General features: G+C 40.9%; 2 protein-coding genes across 5 annotated transcripts in view; one reads left to right on the forward strand and one right to left on the reverse strand.

Annotated features, from left to right (window-relative positions):
- The window catches only part of ZC4H2 (zinc finger C4H2-type containing), a 99,262-nt gene extending 75,757 nt beyond the window's left edge, over window positions 1-23,505 (reverse strand). Inside the window, exon 1 of one of the 3 annotated variants that reach the window (XM_019019728.3) lies at window positions 23,381-23,505. The gene's annotated coding sequence lies outside the window, so the exon portion shown is untranslated. The remainder of the gene's footprint in view (window positions 1-23,380) is intronic. The other 2 variants (XM_019019729.4, XM_063702940.1) reach the window with 2 other exon arrangements.
- A 64-nt stretch (window positions 23,506-23,569) lies between these two features.
- The window catches only part of ZC3H12B (zinc finger CCCH-type containing 12B), a 477,685-nt gene continuing 474,619 nt past the window's right edge, over window positions 23,570-26,635 (forward strand). Inside the window, exon 1 of one of the 2 annotated variants that reach the window (XM_004064283.5) lies at window positions 23,570-24,021. The gene's annotated coding sequence lies outside the window, so the exon portion shown is untranslated. The remainder of the gene's footprint in view (window positions 24,022-26,635) is intronic. The other variant, XM_063702935.1, reaches the window with a different exon arrangement.

Below are 26,635 nucleotides of genomic sequence, written 5' to 3' on the forward strand. Positions count from 1 at the left end.
AGGCCCAAAATGTGAGTGACTTGTTTCAGGGTCACTTAGCTAAGTGACTGAGGCTAGATTTGAGTCTGTCTGACTCTAAAGCCCATATTCTTTCCACTGTGTTACACCATGTTCCCCCTTTGCTCAATCCATTTTCCTGGCTCAATTCTTATGTGATTCTGGTCTGTGAGAGAATTAGCTGGATTTAGCGAGGCCCTGGGTGAGGGAGAGGTCTGGAACCCAATTTCAATATTTGTATAACGTATGGTGGCAGTGAAGTTCTTCTCCCAGGATGCAATTTACAGTCTTTTTTGACAATCAGATTATGGTGGTAAACCAAGAAAATTACAACCCCATAGATCTGGGACACAAATTGAGATGAACATCAACAAATATTTTGTGGAAGTGAACGAGTTCCCTGGTGAGTCAATCTGCAGTGACTGGGGCCAATAATGGTCAGATGCAGGGGATAAAGTATATCATCTTTTTTTTTTGTATTTTTTGTTGTTGTTGTTGTTGTTAGACAGAGTCTTGCTCTGTTGCCAGGCTGGAGTGCAGTGGTGCAATCTTGGCTCACTGCAACCTCCGCCTCCTGGGTTCAAGCGATTCTCCTGCCTCAGCCTCCTGAGTAGCTGGGACTACAGGCACATGCCACCACACCCAGCTAATTTTTGTATTTTTAGTAGAGACAGGGTTTCACCACGTTGGCCAGGATGGTCTCGATCTCTTGACCTCATGATCCACCTGCCTCAGCCTCCCAAAGTGCTGGGATTACAGGCACGAAGGCATGCCATCTTTGAGTGGCCTACATTAATGTAGTTGTTTGGTAGACTCCAGTCTAGGTAGCTCTACAGCTATGAAAGCCATAAAGAAACCTAGTACATTAGCCTGTAATCGTAGCTACTTGGGAGGCTGAGGCAGGAGAATCACTTGAACCTGGGAGGCAGAGGTTGTGGTGAACCGAGATTGCACCACTGCACTCCAGCCTGGGTGACAGAAGAAGACCCCGTCTCAAAAAAAAAAACAAAAAAAAAAAAAAAAAAGAAAGAAAGAAAGAAAAGAGAAAAGAAAAAAGGAAAGAAATCTAGTACATTAATTGCAATCTTTAAGTCACATGCTTTAAAAAAATAACTCAGTATTCATGCAAGGCATGTTTGGTTGCCAGTTACAGAAATTAGCTCAAGTAATTGAGAGTTATTGTAATGATACAGTACAGAATCTTGTGTAACACACTTAGAAGAACCAAGTTATGTCTCAGAGAACTGGAAAACCTTTCCATCTCTTGCTTTCATTCACTCTCTCTTGTACTACATAATCTTACTTCTTCCTCTCTCAAAACATCTGCTCAACAATCATATTTTTAAATTTATCCTCTGTTCACTATCCGAGTGTGCTTAGCTAATCATAGTTGCCCAAAAATGTAAGTCCCAGTTCTCTACATGACTACATCAGGTAGGCATGGTTTCAGCAGCAATAAACAATTCCAATTACAGTGGCTTAAACAAGGGTTTTTCTCATTCAATAAGTATAGATGCAGGGGGTTATCAATGTTGATAGATTAGCTCAATGATAGCAGTACTAACATTTCAGTGACCTTCTCCATGTGCTTGCAAGGTGGTTACTTCAATTCCGGCCATCATATCCATATTCGTGGCAGGAAAGATAAAGAAAGAGATAGAAAATCTAGCTGTTTTTGTCTCTTTTTATTGGGAAAGAAAAGCATTTTCAGAAATGCTCGACAAATTTTCCCTTACATTTCATTGGCTAGAACTAGTCTTATGGCCACACCAAGCTGCATGCAAAGGGAGCAGGGGAAGTGAACTAGGCACATGGTGGACCTGGAAAAAATCTCAGGCGTGCTAGCAACGAAGAATATGGAAATGGATACCGTGTTGGCAGTTATAAGTCTCTGATACAAGGAACTGCCAGCTCAAATCCCTGCAGCAAGTGATATAGTCTCTGTGTGGTCTAATCCAACTCAGTGTCTAACCTCCAACCCAGGGCAATCAGGAAACAGTGAGAAGGGTTGCCTTGTTGGGGCTTTGCCAGGGATAGCTATTCTAAGGAGTGTGGAAGTATTCATGTAATAGGTAGATTTCTAAAGTGGCTCCAGTGATCCCTGCCTTCTAGTATCCATTTCTCTGTGTAATCCCCTCCTATTAGGGGCAGGCTAGACTTAGTGACTTGCTTCTGATGAACAGAATATAGCAAAACTCATGGGATGTCATTTCCTAGATTAGGTTACAAAAGTTTGCAACTTCCCTCTTGCTAGCAGACTCTCTTTATTGATTTTTTTTAGCTTGCAGGCCTTGATAAAACATGCTGCCATGTTGAAAAAGCTCTTGTGACAAGGAACTAATGGCAGTCTCTCTTCAATAGCAAGCAAGGAACTGAGGCCCCTCAGTCCAACAATCCACAAATAACTGAATCCTGCCAACGACCATCTGAACTTGAAAGTAGATTATACCAAAGGTGAGTCTCGAGCTGACTAGAGTCCAGCCAACACCTTGATAGTTACCTGTGAAAGACCCTGAAGCAGAGGACTCAATCAAGGTATGCTTGGATCCTTGACCCACAGAAACAGTGAGATAATAAATGTCAGCTGTTTTAAGCTGCTAGATTTTAGGGGTAATTTGTTATGCAGCAAAACAATTACAGAAAAGAAATGATGGACAACTCCAGAACATCCATTTAAACATTCTGCCATGGGCTAACAACTCATGATTCAGATATTTTCTCTTCTGCTCTCTCTTCTCACAGCTGTCTGCTTGTGTAGAAAAAAAAGCTTTATAATAATCAGGTTAGAGCAGTCTAAAATTGGAACTAAATATTTCATAGGTGAATGAGTTCCCCATCTTTGAAGGAATTCAAGCAGAATCTGACTATCTGTTAGAGATTTTTGTGGAAAGGATTCAGGCCTCATGAGTGGATGGACTAGATGGGTGCTTTCTAGTTCCTTTTACATGACAGAAAATAATACTTGTATGTATAGCACACTGGAGGTAAACAACAGGGCTGCTTGTGGCTTGAGTGACTAGTTTCCCTAGGTCCTACACAACCATTTTGAGGGCAAAAGGGATTCCTCTGCACACTTATAATTCACACCAGTGTGCCTTGGTCCACTGATTTGGAAACCCAAGATTAGATGACTTAAGGCTTTTATATACTTAGATTCCCTGGAGCTATGGTTCCCATGGTGTCATTCCAAGAACAGCACGGTCAGTATAACCTGGGCACTTTTAGAATGCAAACTCTCAGCCTTTCCCTAAACCTACTAAGTCAAAAACTATAACAGCAATTCATGGGAGGAACTGTGGGAGCCCAGCAATTCATATTTCACCAAGCTCTACAGAAAAAAACGGGGTTTAAGTCTTCATATTTGCACTTTTTGGCTGTAATCTGTGGGAAAGTCACTTTGCCTCTCTGGAACTCAGTTATATAATCCATAAAATTGGGTGAATAAACTATCTCCAAAGATTAAATGATATATTTATAAAGTGTGTAGTGTAGTTCTCAACACATAATAGTTATTCAGTAAATGTTAGTTCTAGTCCCATCAACAAAACTAAACTGAATTTATTTTAAAGAACATTTATGAACATATTCAGTAGCATGAAATTGCACAAAATGATACAGAAAGCAAAAATCACCTACAATTTCATATAATTCTCAACATTATGTGTCTATAATTCCAGTCTTGTTTCTGTACCCAGTTATACTTAGAATAAATGAACTGCCTAAACAACTTCTAATTGTGAGTAATGGCCGTACACTGCCAATTCTTGATTATCCATTTGGCTAATCATTGGTGGCAAATTAAAATCCCAAACTGGTTTCCCTCTGCCACACAGCATGTATCTGTGCGGCCTTCCCCTGCCATCAATTAATATTTGCTTGAGAATAAAAATTCCTTTTCATATCAGCCTAAGGGAAACAAAATGCCAAGAAATCAGAGCCAGTATTCCAGAGCATGCTAGAAATAGGACTTAGATTACCTGGAACATTATTTCTCTCCATAAAAGCAGGGCTTTGAAAATTGGCCCTTGAAGCACCTACTATGTTTTAGGCATCTCATTTAATAAAACACTGAATCAGACACACTCTTAATGGACAGTCTAATTTACTAAAGGAGTTAAAATAGGCATATTGAGAAATTCAATATAGGTCAGGTCTATTCAATTTAACTCAACAAGTATTTATAGATTATCTACTATGTTCCATGCAATGATGGGTATGATGGTACCTCACTCCTCAAGGGGATCACCACTTGGCAAGGACAAGAAACACATAAAATCCAAATGTTGGCTGGGTTAGCCTTACTCCTCAAAGATCTTGGAATAATTGGTTTAGGCCTCTCTTATTCCATGATATGTGAACTCCTGACTTTCCTCATGATTCTATGATAATCCCTGGGGCTTATACACTCTTTTCTCAGGTTCTTTTATCTGCCTCCTGCATCTGCACTTCCTATACATATTTCATTTTAATACAGTATACATATGGACCTCAACCCTTCACTAGTTTATACAAGAAATCTATTCACAATAATACCTTCATGAGTTCTAGACTTTGTTAAAGATTTGGAGGTAAAGAGAAAGCTCAGAGCAGGAACCACGTGTCTTTACATCATCTTCTTCCTCCTCTTCCCATCTCTTCTCTTAGTCTTCTCCCTCCAAGATTGCTCCCATAGTTTCAAACACATTCCCCTCTGTTATGCAGAACACTTTTATCCTCCCCAATTCCTTCCTACTAGCTTGCTTACCCCAATCCATAAAGATATATAGCCAAAAAAGTTCATTTTTAAAATGAATTACTCTCCTTGCAAGGCAGCTAGGTTTATATTCAGCAAATTTATTTTTGCATTATATCTATAAATAAATATATTAATGTGGCTGACCCTGTTAATTGCCTTCCTAATACCCATTCCCCTTTTATTCTTTGCCAAAAGAGACTTAAATTGGTTCTGGGCATCAGTGTGGCCAGCTTCAGGTGAGATACTAACTTTTCCAGCTTCCTTCAAGTCAGGGTGGCCATGCACCCAGTTTTGACCAATGATCTTAAGTGGGAATCACCTGGGGAAGCTTATGGAAAAGCTCTTGCTTTTCTGATAAAAGAGACAGATGCAGCTGATGCTGCTTCTTTACCCTAGGGAAAGTATTGATTGGCCTGCCTGAAATAATATACTTATCCCCTGGTCCAATCAACTATGTTTAGGGAGTATGATCATGTTGTAATAATATAACAACTCTTGTTGCAACCACGTAGGTTGTAGGATGCACAAAAAAGATAAGAGCAGACTTTTTAGAGAGAGTTTTGGAGTAGATAATCCCATAAGTACCTGCTAGAATAAAGTTAGAAGATGAATAGTATTGGGAATGTGAAGAGATTTTGTTGGTTTTGGCTAGAATAACCAAGAATGCTCAGATTCTGCCTTACTCTTAATTCTCAATTGTTCCCTGAGAACAGAACAATTAAAAAACTGGGAACAGAGCATCATGTTATTATTAGTTGGACCAGGGCCCAATATGTCTAATACAGAGTTCTGGGAAACCTGATTTGAAGTACTTGGCTAGAGTTCTAAGAGAGTCTAGTATTTCCTTAACTAAGGATGAATAAAAATATTACCTTTCTATCAGCTGCATATAGCTAAAAAGAAAGAACTTTGATGATCCCAGCAAAATGGAAGGAGGAGCAGCTGAGACCAAGGCTTTGCCCAGCTGCCTGGTCTGTAGTCTAGTGTTCCCATTCTTTGGCCTACAAGTAAATGTGATCCAGGCATGTCTCACATTCTGATCTGTTGGTTTGATGTTCCCTTCCATTTAGAAAGAGGGAAGAAAATAGTAGGAAAATATGTGGAAACCATCTGCTAGAGTTATTTCTGATGTGAAAAGAGCCATCGGGACTCCTCTCCCCTTAGATTATTCTGCATTTTTTCTCTCACCTCTTTGGGCTTAATAGTCAAGATGATGGTCAGCCATAGCCATCCCCCTTGTGAGGGAAGACCCATGAGTTCTACCCCTCCTTTTCTAACACCATCTCCCTGACACTCATCAATTATTTTGTTTATCCTCCCAGGACCAAAGCTGCACAACAGTTCAAACATTTACTTGCTATTTTATTTCACACACGAAATTATGCATATCTACAATTGTCCAACCTGGTTCAATGAGTACTGCATGGTAGCATAGTCCAAATAATGCAACATCAGAACAGCAATATCAGAATGTCTACATTTGAACAATATGAAACCACTCTAAGTATTAAGTTTCAGGAAAGTTAAAGTTTCATGCTGAAATCTATGTACTATGTAGAAATTGAATTCCCAAAGAAATTAAAGCCAAAAATAACTTTCTCCCCAATTTATTATTTTGCTGTATCTCAGCCAGAGGAGGTTTCACCCAGATTCCTAGGTGGAGTCTGTTTTCCTTCAGCAGCTGCATGCTTGGCTATATTTCACTAGGGTTGTAACTCCTCCAGCACTTCTGAAGTCGCAGTGATACAAATTCAAGTCTCCCTTGGATACTGCTTTTCTCAAGTTTCAGTTCCACACTCATAAAATGTAGGACCAAATGCTTACGACAATCTTAAGCAAAAATAACATTATCATATTGCTGTTACCAAGCCTATTGTTCAGATAACAAGGATAGAGGGTGAAACAGAAAAAAATTGGGGTTTTAACTTCATCTGTATGCCTGTCAATTTGTGCTAATTGTGCAGTGTCTATAACCCATTAAATAAAATTCAACTGAGAATTCTACCACTGAACCACCAATGCCAGTATCTAAAGAGCTTCTGCATAGCAAAAGAAAACACCAATAAACACAACTCACAGAATGGGATAAAATATTCACAAACTATGCATCTGACAAGGGTCTAATATCCAGAATCCATAAGGAAGGAACTTAAATCAACAAGCAAAAACTAAATAACTCCATTAAAAAGTGGGCAAAAGACATGAACAGACACTTCTCAAAAGACGACATACAAGCTGCCAACAAACATGAAAAAATGTTCATTGGTTGCCAGCAAGATGGCTAAATAGGAACAGCTCTGGTCTGCAGCTCCCAGCAAGATTGACACAGAAGGTGGGTGATTTCTGCATTTCCAACTGAGGCACCTAGTTCATCTCATTGTGACTGGTTGGACAGTGGGTGCAGCCCATGGAGGGCAGAACGAAGCAGTGTGGGGTGTTGCCTCACCTGGGAAGCACAAAGGGTTGGGGGATTTCCTTCCCCTAGCCAAGAGAAACCGTGAGAGACTGTACCTTGAGGAATGGTGCACTCTTGCCCAGATACTGTGCTTTTCCCACAGTCTTCACAACCAGCAGACCAAGAGATTCCCTCCGGTGCTTACGTCACCAAGGCCCTGGGTTTCAAGCACAAAACTGGGCGGCCATTTGGGCAGACATTGGGCTAGCTGCAGGAGCCTTTTTTTTTTTTTCATACCCCAGTGGCACCTGGAATGCCAGCGAGACAGAACCGTTCACTCCCCTGGAAAGGGGGCTGAAGCCAGGGAGCCAAGTAGTCTGGCTCGGGAGGTCCCATCCCCATGAAGCTGAGCAAGCTAAGATCCACTGGCTTGAAATTCTCACTGCCAGTACAGCAGTCTAAGGAAGATCTGGGACACTCAAGCTTGGTGGGGGGAGGGGCGTCTGCCATTGCTGAGGCTTGAGTAGGCAGTTTTCCCCTCAGAGTGTAAACAAAGCTGCCAGGAAGTTTGAACTGGATGGAGCCCACCTCAGCTCAGCAAGGCCACTGCGGCCAGAAGCCCTCTCTAGATTCCTCCTCTCTGCGCAGGGCATCTCTGAAAAAAAGGCAGCAGCCCCAGTCAGGGGCTTATAGATAAAACCCCCATCTCACTGGGACAGGGGACCCAGGTGAGGGGCAGCTGTGGGCGCAGCTTCAGCAGACTTAAATGCCCCTGCCTGACAGCTCTGAAGAGAGAAGCAGATCACCCGGGACAGCATTCAAGGTCTGATAAGGGACAGACTGCCTCCTCAAGTGGGTCCCTGACCCCCATGTATCCTGACTGGGAGACACCTCCCAGCAGGGGCCGAAAGACACCTCATACAGGAGAGCTCTGGCTGGCGTCTGTCAGGTGCCCCTCTGGGACGAAGCTTCGAGAGGAAGGAACAGGCAGCAATCTTTGCTATTCTGCAGCCTCTGCTGGTGATACCCAGGAAAACAGGGTCTGGAGTGGACCTCCAGCAAACTCCAGCAGACCTGCAGCAGAGGGGCCTGACTGTTAGAAGGAAAACTAACAAACCAAAAGGAATAGCATTAACATCAACAAAAAGGACATCCACTCAGAGACCCAATCCAAAGGTCAACAACATCAAAGACCAAAGGCAGATAAATCCACAAAGATGGGGAGAGCAGTGCAAAAAGGCTAAAAATTCCAAAAATCAGAACGCCTCTTCTCCTCCAAAGGAACACAACTCCTCGCCAGCAAGGGAACAAAATTGGACAGACAATGAATTTGACAAATTGACAGAAGCAGGCTTCAGAAGTTGGGTAATAACAATCTCCTCTGAGCTAAAGGAGCATGTTCTAACCCAATGCAAGGAAGCTAAGATCCTTGAAAAAAGGTTAGATGAATGGCTAACTAAAATAACCAGTTTAGAGAAGAACATAAATGATCTGATGGAGATGAAAAACACAGCACAAGAACTTCATGAAGCATACACAAGTATCAACAGCTGAATCGATTAAGCAGAAGAAAGGATATCAGAGATTGAGGACCAACTCAATGAAATAAAGCATGAAGACAAGATTAGAGAAAAAAGAGTGAAAAGAAATGAACAAAGCCTCCAAGAAATATGGGACTCTGTGAAAAGACCAAATCTACGTCTGATTGGTATACCTGAAAGTGACAGGGAGAATGGAACAAAGTTGGAAAACACTCTGCAGGATATTATCCAGGAGAACTTCCCCAACCTGGCAAGGCAGGCCAACATTCAAATTCGGAAAATACAGAGAACATCACAAAGATACTCCTTGAGAAGAGCAACCCCAAGACACATAATCATCAGATTCACTAAGGTTGAAATGAAAGAAAAAATGTTAACGGCAGCCAGAAAGAAAGGTCGGGTTACCCACAAAGGGAAGCCCATCAGACTATAGCAGATCTCTTGGTGGAAACCCTAGAAGCCAGAATAGTGTGGGGGCCAATATTCAGCATTATTAAAGAAAAGAATTTTCAACCCAGAATTTCATATCCAGTCAAACTAAGCTTCATAAGCGAAGGAGAAATAAAATACTTTACAGACAAGCAAATGCTAAGACACTTTGTCACCACTAGGCCTGCCTAACAAGGGCTCCTGAAGAAAGCAATAAACATGGAAAGGAACAACCAAAACCAGCCACTGTAAAAACATACCAAATTGTAAAGACCACTGACACTCTGAAGAAACTGCATCAACTAATGGGAAAAATAAGCAGCTACCATAATGACAGGATCAAATTCAAAGATAACAATATTAACCTTAAAAGTAAACGAGCTAAATGCCCAATTAAAACACACAGACTGGCAAACTGGATAAAGAGTCAAGTCCCATTGAAGTGCTGTACTCAGGAGCCCCATCTTATGTGCAAAGACATAGATAGGCTCAAAATAAAGGAATGGAGGAATATTTACCAAGCAAATGGAAAGCAAAAATAAAGCAGGGGTTGCAATCCTAGACTCTAAGAGACTTTAAACCAACAAAGCTCAAAAGAGAAAAGAAGGGCATTACATAATGGTAAGGAATCAATGCAACAAGAAGAGCTAACTATCCTAAATATATATACACCCCATACAGGAGCACCCGGATTCATAAAGCAAGTTCTTAGAGACCTACAAAGAGACTTAGATTCCCGCACAATAATAGTGGGAGATTTTAACACCCCACTGTCAATATTAGACAGATCAATGAGACAGAAAATTAACAAGGATATCCAGGATTGAACTCAGCTCTGGACCAAGTGGACCTAATAGACATCTACAGAACTCTCCACCCAAAATCAACAGAATATACATTCTTCTTAGCACCATATCACACTTATTCTAAAACTGACCACTTAAATGGAAGTAAAACATTCCTCAGAAAATGCAAAAGAATGGAAATAATAACAGTTTCCCAATCCACAATACAATCAAATTAGAACTCAGGATTAAGAAACTCACTCAAAACCTCACAACTATATGGAAACTGAACAACCTGCTCCTGAATGACTATTGGGTAAATAACTAAATTAAGGCAGAAATAAAGATGTTCTTTGAAAGCAATGAGAACAAAGACACAACATACCAGAATCTCTGGGACACATTTAAAGCAGTGTGTAGAGGGAAATTTATAGCACTAATTAAATGCCCACAAGGGAAAGCAGGAAAGATCTAAAATTGACACCCTAGCATCGCAATGAAAAGAACTTGAGAAGCAAGTGCAAACAAATTCAAAAGCTAGCAGAAGACAAGAAATAACTAAGATCAGAGCAGAACTGAAGGAGACAGAGACATGAAAAACCCTTCAAAAAAATCAATGAATCCAGGAGCTGGTTTTTTGAAAAGATTAACAAAATAGATAGACCACAAGCCAGACTAATAAAGAAGAAAAGAGAGAAGAATCAAATAGCTGCAATATAAAATGATAAAGGGGATATCACCACCAATCCCACAGAAATACTAACTACCATCAGAGAATACTATAAACACCTCTATGCAAATAAACTAGAACATCTAGAAGAAATGGATAAATTCCTGGACACATACACCCTCCCAAGACTAAACCAGGGAGAAGTCGAATCCCTGAATATATCAGTAACAAGTCCTGAAATTGAGGCAGGAAATAATAGCCTAGCAACCAAAAAAAGTCCAGGTCCAGATGGATTCACAGCCAAATTCTACCAGAGGTACAAAAAGCAGCTGATACCATTCCTTCTGAAACTATTCCAATGAATAGAAAAACAGGGAATCCTCCCTAATTCATTTTGTGAGGCCAGCATCATCCTGATACCAAAACCTGGCAGAGACACAACAAAAACAGAAAATTTCAGGCCAATATCCCTGATGAACATCAATGCAAAAATCCTCAATAAAATACTGGCAAACCAAATCCAGGAGCACATCAAAAAGCTTATCCACCACGATCAAGTTGGCTTCATCCCTGGGATGCAAGGCTGGTTGACCATATGCAAATCAATAAACGTAATACATCATATAAACAGAACCAATGACAAAAACCACATGATTATCTCAATAGATGCAGAAAAGGTCTTCGACAAAATTCAACACCCCTTCATGCTAAGAACTCTCAATAAACTAGGTATTGATGCAATGCATCTCAAAATAATAAGAATTATTTATGACAAACCCACAGCCAATATCATACTGAATGGGTAAAAACTGAAAGCAAAGTCTTAGGATACAAAATCATTGTGCAAAAATCACAAGCCTTCCTGTACACCAATAACAGACAAACAGAAAGCCAAATCATGAGTGAACTCCCATTCACAATTGCTACAAAGAGATTAAAATACCTAGAAATACAACTTAAAAGGGATGTGAAGGACGTCTTCAAGGAGAACTACAAACCACTGCTCAAGGAAATAAGAGAGGACACAAACAAATGGAAAAACATTCTATGCTCATGGATAGGAAGAATCAATACCATGAAAATGGCCAAACTGCCCAAGGTAATTTATAGATTCAATGCCATCCCCATGGAACTACCAATGACTTTCTTCATTGCTTCTTTTTATCAGGTTTGTCAAAGATCAGATGGTTGTAGATGTGTGGTGCTATTTCTGAGGCTTCTGTTCTGTTCCATTGGTCTATATATCTGTTTTGGTACCAGTACCATCCTGTTTTGGTTACTGTAGCCTTGTAGTATAGTTTGAAGTCAGGTAGCATAATGCCTCCAGTTTTGTTATTTATGCTTAGGATTGTCTTGGCTATGAGGGCTCTTTTTTGGTTCCATATGAAATTTAAAGTAGTTTTTTCCAATTCTGTGAAGAAAGTCAATGGTAGTCCTGAGACTTTGCTGAAATTGCTTACCACCTTAAGAAGATTTTGGGCTGAGATGATGGAGTTTTCTAAATATACAATCATGACATCTGCAAAGAGAGACAATTTGACTTCCTCTTTTCCTAACTGAATATGCTTTATTTCTTTCTATTGCCTGATTGTCCTGGCCAGAACTTCCAATACTATGTTAAATAGGAGTGGTGAGCGAGGGCATCCTTGTCTTGTGCCAGTTTTCAAAGGGAATGCTTTCAGTTTTTCTCAAAAGAAGACATTTATGCAGCCAACAAACATATGAAAAAAAGCTCATCATCACTGGTCTTCAGAGAAATGCAAATCAAAACTACGATGAGATACCATCTCATGCCAGTTAGAATGGCGACGATTAAAAAGTCAGGAAACAAGAGATGCTGGTGAGGATCTGGAGAAATAGGAATGCTTTACACTGTTGGTGGGAGTGTAAATTAATTTAACTATTGTGGAAGACAGTATGGTGATTCCTCAAGGATCTAGAACTAGAAATACCATTTGACCCAGTAATCCCATTACTGGGTATATACCCAAAGGACTATAAATGATTCTAATATAAAGACACGTGCATACATACGTTTATTGTGGCACTGTTCACAATAGCAAAGACTTGGAACCAACCCAAATGCCCATCAATGATAGACTGGATAAAGAAAATGTGGCACATATATACCATGGAATACTATGCAGCCATAAAAAAGGATGAGTTCCTGTCCTTTGCAGGGACACCGATGAATTTGTAAACCATCATTCTCAGCAAACTAACATAAGAACAGGAAACCAAACACCACCTGTTCTTATTCATAAGTGGGAGTTGAACAATGAGAACACATGGACACAGTGAGGGAAACAGTAAACACCGGGGCCTATCAGCAGGTGGGGGGGGCACTAGGGGAGGGATAGCATTAGGAGAAATACCTAATATAGATGACGGGTTGATGGGGGCAGCAAACCACCAGGGCATGTGTATACCTATGTAACAAACCTGCATGTTCTGCACATGTACCCCAGAACTTAAAGTATAACAAAAAAAATGTTTACCATCACTAGTCATCAGAGAAATGCAAGTCAAAACCACCATGAGATACCATCTCACACCAGTCAGAATGGCTATTATTAAAGTCAAAATACAACAGATGCTGTTGAGGCTGCAGAGAAAAGGGAACACTTATACACTGTTGGTTGGAATGTAAATTTGTAAATTATTAATAGTTCAGCCCCTGTGGAAAACAGCTTAAAGATGTCTCAAAGAACTTAAGGCAGAGCTACCATTTGACACAACAATCACATTCCTGGGTATATACCTAAGAGAATATAGATCATTATACAAAAAAAAACAAAAACAAAAACAAAAACTACATGCACTTGTATGTTAATCGCCACACTATTCACAATACCGAAGACATGGAATCAACCCAGGTGCTCATTAATGGTAGATGGGATCAATTTAATGTGGTATATATACACCATGGAATACTACACAGCTATAAAAAAATGACACCATGTCTTTTGTGCAACATGAATGGAGCTGGAGGCCATAATCCTAAGTGAATTAATGCAGAAACAGAAAACCAAATACCACATATTCTCACTTGTAAGTTGCCGCTAAATATTGAGTAGACATGAACGTAATCATGAGAATAATATACACGGTGACCTGCTAGAAAGGGGAGAAAATGAGAGGGGCTTGGGTTGAAGAACCACCTATTGAGTATTATGCTCATTACTTCGGTCTAATATATCCACATAACAATCCTACACATGTACTCCCCGTATCTAAAATAAAAGCTGAAAACAAAATAAAATAAAATTCAACTGAAAGAAATTGCCTGTGGAGAGAGCGGTTGAGCTGTCATTTTCATTTTCTAAAAGCTTCATGAAATTCCAAATCCATGGTTTTTTTGTTGGTTTGTTTTTGCTTTTTTTTTTTTTTTTTGAGTCACGGTCTCGCTCTGTCAACCAAGCTGTAGTGCAGTAGCACAATTACAGCTCACAGCAGCCTCCACCTCCTAGGCACAAGCCATCCTCCCACCACAGCCTCCCAAGTAGCTGGGACCACAGGTGATCACCATGTCTGGCTAGTTTTTTTAAATATTTGGTAGAGACTAGGTCTCAATATGGTGCCCAGGCTGCAAATCTTTACTAGTTTTGTGCTGCTACTATTGGCACTTATCAAACATCCATAATCGTATTGCTTTCCTTCAGATTTTGAATTCTCCAGACTTTGGTTATCTAAATGGTAATATAAACATTTCTCCTACCATTTAAATTCCTGCCACAACAAGATGTGATCTGTCTGGAGAAATATACCACTCCTCAGCTCCGAGTAAGAGAGTGGGATTAGGGAAAGCAAGATGCCATCCCTCCAACCAATGCCCCAAAATATGCAAACCAAAATCATTTTTTATCCATAGAGGCCATAAGGAGAATTTTGCTTTCTCCATGTGGAACTCTGCCTTCTAATCTAGCTTAAGTGCAGCTCTCCTCTTCAGTCTACATCCCCCAAGGATCTCTTACTTCAGGAGAGAATCTCTTCCCCTCTAAATACCAGCTGCAACTCTGATTACTAAACATAGGATGCTGCACAAAACATTTCCTGTGTAGAGCTATGGGAAAATGTGATTAAAAAGTGGCTCACTTGAAGCCTTAATGAGGTTCCCTAATGGCATTCCTGTCCCCAAGCTCAAATCCAAATGTTACTGTCCTCTGACCCAGCCACATAACACATAAATCTGAATTGATGCCAGTCTGCTTAGGTACAGAGAGAGAGAGCATTGCTGAAACTGCCTCAGGGTAGGCCCTGGCCCTCTTACGGTATCCATCCACAGGGACAGAGGAGGAATAGGAATGGAAGGACCACAAATGGGCATGAGACCTATTTGCAAATATCAACCCCACCTTTTATTAAATCTGACCTAATCAGTGTCATGCCATCTGACCTATAATAGAAATATTTCCCTTTGGGGAGGAAGGAATGAAGGGCAGAGTAGAAATTTAGGTACCTTCCAGATACAGGAAAAGGGCCATTACAAATATAAATTATTCAGGCAAAATGGTTGTGGAAAGAACTACTGTTTTTCAGGCAAAGGGAAAAGAATAAGCAAAGATGAAGAAGAGCTAAGCAGTTTAATATGGGAGAGCAGAATGTTTGTACAGCTATTCAATTCAAACTAGCTTGAGCAACAAAAGGAATTTAGCGGCCGGGTGTGGTAGCTCACGCATGTAATCCCAGCACTTTGGGAGGCCGAGACAGGTGGATCACGAGGCAGGAGATCGAGACCACCCTGGCTAACACGGTGAAACCCTGTCTCTACTAAAAATACAAAAAATTAGCCAGGCATGGTGGTGGACGCCTGTAGTCCCAGCTACTCGGGAGGCTGAGGCAGGAGAATGGCATGAACGCGAGAGGCAAAGCTTGCAGTGAGCCGAGATCGCACCACTGCACTCCAGCCTGGGCAACAGAGCGAGACTCCGTCTCAGGAAAAAAAAAAAAAAAAAAGGAATTTAGCACAAGGATAGAGAAGTGTCTTATGGAACCCAAAAAACAGGAAGGCAGGTGGGCTTCAAGGAATAAGCTGCAGCTAGGAACTCAGCTGCTATCTGGACACTCTCCCTCTTTCACTGCTGCATCTCTCTGTGTTTCTGCCTCATCTTTTATAGCAGACCAGCATTTTCTTTTTCCCCAGACCATATGGTAGAAAAGTTGCTGCTGCCAACAGCTATGAAGTTTATACTGCTCAGCATAAGAAAGCAATCAGACAAGGATGAAATATCTTAATCTAGATTCCAGACTCCCAAGGAAGGACTATAATAGTTCCAGATTGGTTAACTGTGGCCAACGGGTCACATAACATTAAAAACTTCTACAGTAACATTAGGATGGAAGTGATGGAAAGAGAAGCTCCAAGAAGGGTGATGCTCAGCACAGAATTGCAAGTAGTATTAGATTCCTGAGCATGAAGTAGAATGTAGAGAATGGTAGGGGATATGGCTGGAAAAGAGACAGATTATGAAAAGTAATGTGGAGCTTGAAGTGTAATCAATAAGGAATGGGGAATAGATCTGAAACGTTTTTAGCAGGGAGAGAATTTGGTAAGGTTTGCATTTTTAGATAACTTATTCAAGAGGCAGTGCAGAAGATGGTTTGGAAGAGAGGTAAGAATGAAGGTAAGGAGCCTGATTAGGAAGTTGCTGAAATACTCCTGAAAAAAATTAGGAGGAAATAAATAAATTAAGGCAAAATTGGTGGTTGTGCAGGTGTAAAAGAATGATGAATGAATATGAGAGATATTTAGGAGATAGAATCAGCAAGGCTTATTAACTTAGTTAGATGTAGGAGGTTAGAAGAGAGAGTCTGAGGTGACCTGTATGTTTTTGGTTGGGAGACAAGGTAAAATACACCTACCCAGAGAGGGACAATAGGACCGTTGGGGGCCTGCCAAACTTAGAAGTGCATCCACTCTTGGGATTAGATCATACTTTGCTTTGTTTGGTCTCAGTGAGACAGAAATTTCAGCACACCAAGAGACAGAGATCAGGCAAAGGGTTTCATGTGTCCTTTATTCACTATTGAATATAATGCCAAATGAGGTCCAGATCAACCTTCTGTTTGAAGTGGGTATCTTCAGTTGTCTGAATTGTCTTGATTCCAGAAGATGACATTCGTCATGCGGGAATTGAAGGCATACTACAAACGAGATTTTCCTAAAGCAGAGATCTGAGCACCTGGAAGAGCTGAAGAACTACCAAATGGCTATTCCAAGAGGCAGATAAAGTGGTTTTTATCCCTCTCTGCCTCCTTTTTCTTTACTTTCAATAGGAAGAAATCTGGGTGAAGTGCAGTTATAATTTCCTTTTGTCCTATTTCAGACACAAAAAGATATATACCTCCCTAATCTATGTATATATATTGATATCTATCTATATCTGTCTAGCCAGCTAGCTAGCTAGCTAGCTGCTATAATCTAGTGGAATTCCCAAAGGGCTTTTAAGAAGAGTATATACAAATTCATCCATTCATTTATTCAACAAAGATTTATTGAGAGCCTACTATGTGGCAGGTACTATTCTAAGCATTAGAGATACAGCAGTGAACAAAGTAGGCAAGAATCCCTGTCTTCATGAAGTTTCAATTCTAGTGATTCAACTTATTCTTCCTTGGTGCATATATGCAGCTTATTTTTCAGGAAAAGTACAGAAGTCTTGGCTTGAGTCACATAAAATGATCATAATGCAGTCATTTCATCTGTTTCTGTGAGAAGGTGAAATCATTATGTGACAATACCAGGGTCTCCCTTTGGGGATTTTTTTTTTGAGACAGAGTCTTGCTCTGTAGCCTGGGCTGGAGTGCAGTAGTGCCATCCTGGGTCACTGCAACCTCTGCCTCCTGGGTTCAAGTGATTCTCAGGCCTCAGCCTCCTGAATAGTTGGGACCACAGACGTGAGCCACTATGCCTGGCTAATTTTTGTATTTTTAGTAGAGACAGTGTTTCACCATGTTGGCCAGGCTGGTCTCAAACTCCTGATCCACCTGCCTTGGCCTCCCAAAGTGCTGAGATTACAGGCATGAGCCACTGTGCCGGGCCTCTCTTTGGGGAAATTTTTTTGGGGAATCTACCCCAACAAAGACAAATAACCCATTAGCATGGGAAAATACATTCAAGCATGGACAGGTTGAATTTGAACTGCTTGGGTGGCATCCAAGTCAGGATGTTGAGTGGACAGTTGGACCTATTTATCTAGATCTCAGGACGGTGGTCTGAGCTAGTAATATATATTTTAAAGTCATCCATGTGCAGGTAATAGAGCATGGAGAGTAGAACAAAAGAAATAGCCCAAGAGTGGAACTATGGGAGGGGGAAAACTAACGTTTTAGGGGTAGGTTGAAGGAGAAGTGTCCATGAAAGTTACATAAATAAAAAATATAAAAAGGAAGGAAAAGAACAGAGAATGTATGTCTGGAATCAAGTGGAGCAGAAACTTTCAAGCAGACCCAAATGATCAATACTATCATATGTAGCAGTGAGGTCCAATAACAAACGTACTGAAAAGTGTCCATTGCATAGGGAAATTTGTCAGTAACTGGTGTTCTTAACAAAATAGGTTTTAGTGGAGAGGTAGAGGTTAAATCCCTATTACAGTGGTTGGAAGGTGAATGGGAAGTGAAGAAATAGAGGCAGTGAAGGTAAGATAACCACTTTTGAGACCTCTGGGTGAGAAGGAAACACGATAGGGTAACAGGAGACACTTCTAGGAAACTGAAGGAGGCTCCAGGATCACAGGAGAGTATGTCTTTTAAGAATGGAAGAGTCTTAAGTATGTTTACAGGCTGAGGAGAATAATATAGTTGAGACGGAGAGTTGTAAGGTACGTGAGATAGAAAGAAAAAGTGGGTAAGACCTCTGAGGTGCTAGATGAGACAAAGATCAGGAGCTCTAATAGGAGATTTAGTCTATGTGAGACTGGAGGAATAAGGGTATAATATGGGAGCAGATGCAGATTGTAGGTGAGAAAAATTCCTGTAACCTGCAATTTTTTTAAGGAACATAGGTAATAAAGTCACCAGTTGGGTGGCAGATTTGCTGTGTGAAGGATGAGGTCATCTGTCATAGTGGAGAATGGTTAAAGTTTGGAGAAATAGCTGAGGGGAACTGGAGAAGGACTGACCAAAAAAAAGGATTGCCAAGTAGTTCGTAGATGAGAAACTAAATCTGTGGCAACATCAATTTGCGTTAAAAGGTCATAGTGATTTTCTTCAGAGGAGCTTGAATGGAAACAGTGAACAAAAGATGAAGATCTATAGCATACAGACACAAAGGGTTCAAGTGTTTGAAATTCTAGCAATTACTTCAATTCTGGAGACTCTTTATTTTTTTATTTTTCTTTTTTATTTTTTGAGACAGGGTCTGGCTCTCTTGCCCAGGATGGAGTGCAGTGGAGCAACTGCAGTTCACTGCAACCTCTGTCTCCTGGGCTTAAGTCATCCTCCCACCTCAGCCTCCCGAGTAGCTGGGACTACAGGCACATGCCACCACACCCAGCTAATTTTTGTATTTTTTTTGTACAGACCGGGTTTTGCTACATTGCCCAGGCTGGTCTCGAGCTCAAGCAATCCACCTGCCTTGACCTCCCAAAGTGCTGGGATTACAGGAGTGAACCACTGTGTCTAGCTGACCCTTTATATTATATGTCAAGACAAACTCATCCAAGGAGCTTTCTCAGAAACTTTACTCAAAGTCTATTTCCAATCTTATACCCTCCCCCACAAATACATCTGTCAATTTATGATTTCATTTATGTAAATTATTTATTAACTTGTCTTCTTGCATCATTAGATTATAAGCTCTTTGGGGCTGGAGCACTGTCTAATATTTGTGCTAGACTCCTAAACAAGTAATAGTACCTTGCCTTTGACAAAGACTCTCTCCTTGACCAAATTTGAGTCAGGTCCTTGTGAGCCTTCTTCTCAACTAAGCTTGGTTTGCTTAGTTCAGTTTTAGCAAGAATCCTGCTGAGTCAGTTTAGTGGAAATCCCCTACCCTTGGTATCTGATCATTCTGGATATCTGATTAGATATCTCATCTCCCACCCCTGATATCTTATTACCCTGGTCTGCCTTTAGCAAGATTTCCATCATGTTGGTTTAGCAAGAATTCCCCTAGACTTAATGTTTCCTCTTAGTAATTTTCCAATAATTGATGCCTCCACTGTGCTCCTTGTTTATAAATTCCCACTTATAAATGTTACTCCCTCCCTTGTTGGACTCAGAGTTGAGCCTCATCTCTCTCCCCTACTGTAAAACTCCATAATAATAATCCTCCTTAAATTAAATCTTTCTTACCATGTTTAACAAGTATCATGAAAAAATTTTCTTTAACACCGTATTTAGCCATGAGATATAGACCTTTTCCAAACTTTGGCATGGCATACAAGGCATTTCATAATCTTTTGCTCAACCTACTTCTCTATATTCAACTCCATTACAACTTTACACTTCCCAGCCCATAAATACAGGTAAAATATGCATAAGTCACACTTTTCTACTTTTGCTGAACACATCATGCACTTTCAAATTTTCTGGGCTTTTGAATATACTTTTTCCTTTGCATGGGATATTTTTATCCCCTTTTGGCAAATTCCCACTCATCTGTTGATATCTTCTTCTATGACTTTATTAATTCAAGGAAGACCTACTCTTGATTTACTAGGTGCATCTACTGTGCCAGCACAGAGTTCTGTTTTTGAAGAACTCACTGATTTGTAATTGTAAAGGTAAATGAAGGTGAATAAGGAAAAAAAAGAAATGAAAAGAAAGTGAATGAAGAGAAATATATTATTTTCTCCTCCTTAGCTTCTTAATGTATCTCCTTGGGGGACAGAGTGAACCTTTATCCTTTCTCTAACTTTTGGAATGTAGATAAATCTCTCCAGGGACTACAGAGTCTCAGTCTCCGGTTTTATAATGCACACATATTTCCAAGGTCAAGGTCACATTTCTCTTTGAAATGTAAAGACATGTCTTCAAAGTTAATGTAGGAGCCCATCTCAAGGTGTAACCATTTGTCTTTCAGGAAGACTAGAGGTATCTTTAGGGAGGTAAGAAAAGTTTTATTATTCTGTTGGAAGAATTCAATTAACTAAACAAATAGCTGCCTCAATTCTCAAGTGGACTGTTGCAATATATAAGTTGTATAGAATTTTATTTTGAATTTGCAGTCTCTTGAAGGCTACTTATATGCATGTACTCTGTTGTGCTTACTCAATAATAAATCAGCTTTCTTTTTTTCCATATTGATATAGAGAGGTCTGTTTGTTGTAGGAGTTTTTACCCTTCTATCACAGTAAAGGCAGATGCACTGATGTGGGCAAAGGAGCTCAGATTTTATCTTGAAACCCCAGGAAAGATATTGAAGGAGTTTAAGTACAGCAGTGACACAGTTCTCTATATAGAAAGGAACACAGAAGAATTAAAGATGACTAGCAGCATTTTATATATGTATTTCTCTATTCACTGATAAAAAAATGTGTGATAGAATGTGATTAGTTCAATAAGTGAACAGAGAATATAGGTTTTATGTGGTAAAATACAGGTTTTAGAAGATATAAGCAAATTTTGTAAAAAGTCTGTCCCTGTGAGTTACTGATGGTCATTAGAAAAGGCTGAACACTAGGGAATTGTTTTCCTTAGAATCTGAAAGGCATGTCTGTTCCATACGGAAGGAAAGGTATGAGCTGTGTGAGAACTCTATCCAAGCTCATTTCCACATTCATAATTGTAATATATATTCCCTATGTTATGGTCTTCCACATTGGTTCCAGCTTGTTGATGATCTCCAATCTGATACTTCTACTTAATTAGTTCTAGAGTGATTCACTCTTTTTCGTCTTTCCAATTGTTCTTCTCTTTCTTCAGTACTTTTTGGCTGGTCTGTATAAAGTTTCCTTTTAGTTTGACAGTCCATTTGAGCTCTCCTCTAATGTTTCTTCTTTCTTTCCTTCCTTCCCTCCTTCCTTCCTTCCTTCCTTCCTTCCTTCTTTCTTTCTTTCTTTTTTTTGGGGGACGGAGTCTTGTTGTGTCGCCCAGATGGAGTGCAATGGTGCCATCTCGGCTCACTGCAACCTCCACCTCCTAGGTTCAAGTGATTCTACTGCCTCCGCCTCCCAAGTAGCTGGGATTACAGGCAAGTGCCACCACGCCTGGCTAATTTTTGTATTTTTAGTAGAGGAGGGATTTTGCCAGGTTGGCCAGGCTGGTCTTGAACTCCTGACGTCAGGTGATCTGCCCACCTCAGCCTCCCAAAGTGTTGGGATTACAGGCGTGAGCCACCATGCCTGGCCCTCCACTAATGTTTCACTGGCACTTATTATAGGGCTTCTTAAAGTTCTTACACATGGCATAGCTATTTTTACACTTTCTAAAATGTTTAAATATCTTATTAAATAAACATCCAGCAGGGCACATTTTGTAAATATGTTTATACATTGTATTAAGTTTAATACAGAAACTCTAAACCTAATTTCAAAAAGATCAAGTAAATAAGCCCCTAGAATATCACACAAGTTTGTACGTAGCCATTGCCTACGTGTCAATTCTCAGTGTCAATATTTTAAAATTAAAAAGTGTAGTTTTAGAAGAATCACTGGATATTTACATGTTAATTAACTGGAGGGTTTATGCAGATTTCTTACCCAAGTGAACCTTTGGGAAATATGTCTAAGCACTTTATAGATCTAGATGTGTCTCAGAAAAGGTAAAAACTGGTCTGTGGCTGGGTGCCTAAGGGGGTGTGGAAGGAGCTAGGGCTAGAAAAATAGAGGCAAGATCTTGGAGGACTTTGAATGTTAAGCTAGGGAATCTGTATTTTCTCCTTTATTATAGATAATGAATCTATTGAAAAATAACTCCAATTTTTACTAAGCGCTTACTCTGAGCCACAGTAAGTTATGTATGTTAAGTGCTTTACATTCACTTTTCCATTTAATCCTCATAACTACTCTATAGGTATTATAATTATCCCCATTTTACTGATAAGGAAACAGATTTAGACAGGTTAAGAATCTTAGCTCAGGCCGGGCACGGTGGCTTACGCCTGTAATCCCAGCTCTTCGGGAGGCGGACGCGGGTGGATCACTTGAGGTCAGGAGTTCAAGACCAGCCTGGCCAACACGGTGAAACCCCGTCTCTACTAAAAATACAAAAATTAGCCAGGCATGGTGGCTTGCACCTGTAGTCCCAGCTACTTGGGAGGCTGAAGCAGGAGAATTGCTTGAACCCAGAAGTAAGAGGTTGCAGTTAGCTGAGATGGTGCCACTGCACTCCAGCCTGGGCGACAGAGTAAGACTCTGTCAAAAAAAAAAAAAATCCTAGTTCAAGGAAACAGAGCTACTTGGTGGTGGAGCAGAAATTCAAACTTGGCTGTAATTTCAAAGCCCATTCTCTAAGCCAGAAGGAAGTGAGATTAGATTTTCATTTGATCACTGGTAGAAGTATAAGAACAAATTGCAGAAAGACAAGTCTAAAGGCAAAGAAACCAGAGAGTATGCTGTTGCAGTAGTCAAGAATTGTTAGGCCCTATTAAGGGAGGTGACCTTTAACCACCTGAGTTATGCAGACGAGTGACATAGTCAGAGAAGTTATTTAGAAAATTACCCTGGCAGCCCTTGTGAAGGATGAATTGGAGGAGCCAAGACAAATACGTAGGCAAATAAAATAAAAGACAAATAAAAGGCAGTGAGACAAGTAGTGAGGTTGTTGGGACTGTCACTCTTAACCGCAGAGGTGCCTGTCGAGGGGCTGGGAGACGGTCGTCTCCCAAGTCCTCGGGCCTATCGAATTGCAGAGCATCCTGGACCTCTCCTCACCCACCCTTACCTTCACGTCGCTCCTTCTAGGCCTTAGGAAGTGGGGTTTTGAGCACTTTCTAGGTCGCAGGCCTGCTGGTCTGAGCTCCGACAGCGGCGCCAGCGGTGGCAGCAGTCGCCGACAGGGGTGGGGCGCATGCGCACAGTTGCTAGGCAACGGCGGCCGGGCGCCGCGGCGATAACCGCGCCGGGGCTGTGTGTGTAGGCAGCGGCGCCAGAGGAGGAGGAGCAGGAGGATGCAGCTGCGACCGCGGCCCCAAGAGGGAGCCGCCGCTGCTCTGTGGCCAGGGGGGCCCAGGGACTGGAATCAGGCCTGGGGGTCGCGTCGCTGAGGGGACTGGTAACGGCGGTCCCTCCAGAGGCTCAGGCCTAGTACCCCAGGAGGGTCCGGGCCGCTGGGCGAGCGCCTTCCCCCCATCGCCTCCCCTCGTCCCTCCACGTCGATGGTGGTGAAGTTGGCGGCGCCACGGAGCGCAAGGCACCAAGCTGTCTCCCTTGCACCCAGCTCCTCTCTGGCCCCGGCTGTTGGACACCTGCGCCGCCGCCTTCTCTCGCCCGCCGAGCCCACCCCCTGCGGCGGGCGGGGGAGGGGCTCCCCCCTGCAGGGGCTGCGTCGAGCAGGGCGACGACGGGGACCATAGGAGAGTAGGGGTGAGTAGTGGCACCGCACTCGCTCGGTTCTAGGGCGCCTTTCCGGCCTCCGTGGCCCCGGGAGGCGAGCGAATCGCTGCTTTCTCCTGCAGAAGCTTCTGACGCCTCTCCCACATCTGCTCGCGGCTCTCTATTCCCTTCGAGGTAGTTTTCCTTCTCATAGCCACCACTTTTTGGTCTCAACCCTGGCGTCCAGGAATGCGGGGTGGGTGCTTAAGGCCTGGCTTTGCTTCTTAGATGCCATAGATGCTGATAATTCTACGTACAGTCACGCAGCCTGGTTCCTGATTCGTGGACAGACTCTCCCAGTGCCGTGCTCGCCCCTTTCCCCTCGCTCTGGCTCTGGCTCTCGCTCTCGCTCTCAGGAGGCTCAGCCTGACCGCGGGCTTCTCAGGAGCCCATTCCCCGGGCTGCTGTCGCTCCATGCCTCAAGGTTTGAACACATAGCTGGAGTGGCCCCTTACTTTTCAGTGTTGTTGCTACTCGTGTGCTGAGACCTCCCGAAAGCCTTGTGCCTGGCTTCTGACTCCTGACATGTACGTTAGGAAGATAGTACTTATATTAAATAATAAAAATAATAAAACAAACACACACTCCATTTGACTTCTAAAGTGCTATCAAACTTGAGAAGTAGGCAGAATGGCTGATTCATAATAGGGGAAACTGGTTTTACAAACTACTTTTCATCCAGAATGGCATACTTCTTTTTTATTATAAATACGATGATGAAAACTAAAATATCCCCAATAAAAGCGAGGATGGGTTGTGATATATCTGTTCTTCCTGAGGTAGCCTGCAGTTGAAGATAGTCGGTTCCAGAAAACATTGGCATGAGGCACCGGAAGTGATATTCTGGACAAGGTGATTAGATGAGGTTCTAAAGTTGTGAGGTGCTTTTTTGAAAATTAGCAACATTATCTTTGATGAATGAGGTTGTTTTCTTAAAAGTAAGTGGTTGAAAAAACTTACAGTCCACAGATGACGCCTATCAAAAGCATACTGAATTTAGATTAGTACTTTTGATTGTAAGATAGTTCTGTGAGCAGACAATAAAAGATGGGTTCTTTTCCCTCCCTATTGGTTTTTAAGCCATTTCAGGTTTCGTTTATCTGATAAGACGTGGCGAGAGAGAAGCGTAATAATGGAAAAGCTAAATTTTATTTTTTTTGTAAATGCTTTTGAGCTAAAGATTTTTAAAAAGGATATATAGATGCCATTTATGATTAAATTTATTGGGTGAATCTGTCAAGACCGCAAACTTTGTTAGTTTGGGGTAAAATGCTTTGCTTTGGGAGCTTTCATGTTGTTTGAGGTTCTTTGGGGGTATAGTTTAAATTAAAGCACAATATAATTCTAGTACCACTGCAAAATAACCTCAGAGAGTATTGTTTGTTTTGTGCATTAGCAAGCTGACATGCTTCTAGCAAGCTGACATGCTTCTAGTTGCTAGCTTCCAAAGGTAATTTTTTTTGTTGTTTTGGAAAAGCTTTTGATGAATTTAAGTCTGAATTATTTGAAATAATAGTGTATCATATGAATACTTGCTCTTCACCTTCACATACTTAGAGAACCCTGCAGTAATTTGAATCCAATCTAGTATTCCATTGAAGTGAGTATGACTGTGAAGATGCCGCATACTCTAAGAGCATTTACCTAGGGTGTCGTAATCACATTATAAAATAAAAATGATGGCTTATTTTGCAAATGCTATCAAAGCACTTGTTCAGTGAACTCTGGAATGAAGTTTTTTTTTTTTTAAAGTGACTTTCAACAAGTTTTTATTTTCTAGCTTCTAATGAATGCCTACTATACCTGCTATAGTAATACCAGGTATTGTGGAGAATAGAACAGAAACAGCAATTTACCAGTTGGGTAAATTGCTTAGCCATTGGAAAAAGGAAAATACATATATGAGACACCATGGTCAACAATTGGAACAGAGTCATATTGAGTAAGGACTGAAAGAGTTAAGAGTAAAGGGAGAATACTGTAGGCTGGATTTTTCTGAGAAAGCTTTGTAGAGAAAGTCATACTTGATTTGGCTCTTAATAGAAGTATAAGCTTTCTTAGAAGGTGGAAGAGTTCAGCATAGCATGAGCTAAGGCACTTGATTTTCTAATCCTTTTGCATATTTTCTCCTAGGTAAACCTAAAGGAGAAGAGGACTGTCAGTGGCAATTAACTTCTTTGTAGTGGGCATAATTTTCTGTGATAAACTACATACTAAATTAACAAATTAAATATAATTTCACAGATATACATGCTATAGAAATCAGGCTTTAAAATAATCATCCTATTTCCTGAGGAAAGTGAGAATGTTTTCTAAGCGGATATAGGTAGAGTGTTAAGTTCACATGTTTTTGTAACCTGTACATTTTTTTTACTGTCTATTAAGAGACAGTTATATTCTAAGTGTTTCATACAACACTGGTCTGATAGTACATTAGATTATTAATATGCTCCAAAGACTATTTCTTGATAAAATAAATTAGGGAAATTTTATAAGCAACATTCATTTTGATTTATTAGTATATGATAACTTAGTTTTTAGTACTACATTTAGTACTGCTATTGCTACCATTTTCTGAAAACAAAGGGAGGGGTATGTCAGAGTC

This window comes from Gorilla gorilla, chromosome X (assembly GCF_029281585.2).
Source record: "Gorilla gorilla gorilla isolate KB3781 chromosome X, NHGRI_mGorGor1-v2.1_pri, whole genome shotgun sequence".
In the NCBI taxonomy this organism is placed as follows: domain Eukaryota; kingdom Metazoa; phylum Chordata; class Mammalia; order Primates; family Hominidae; genus Gorilla; species Gorilla gorilla.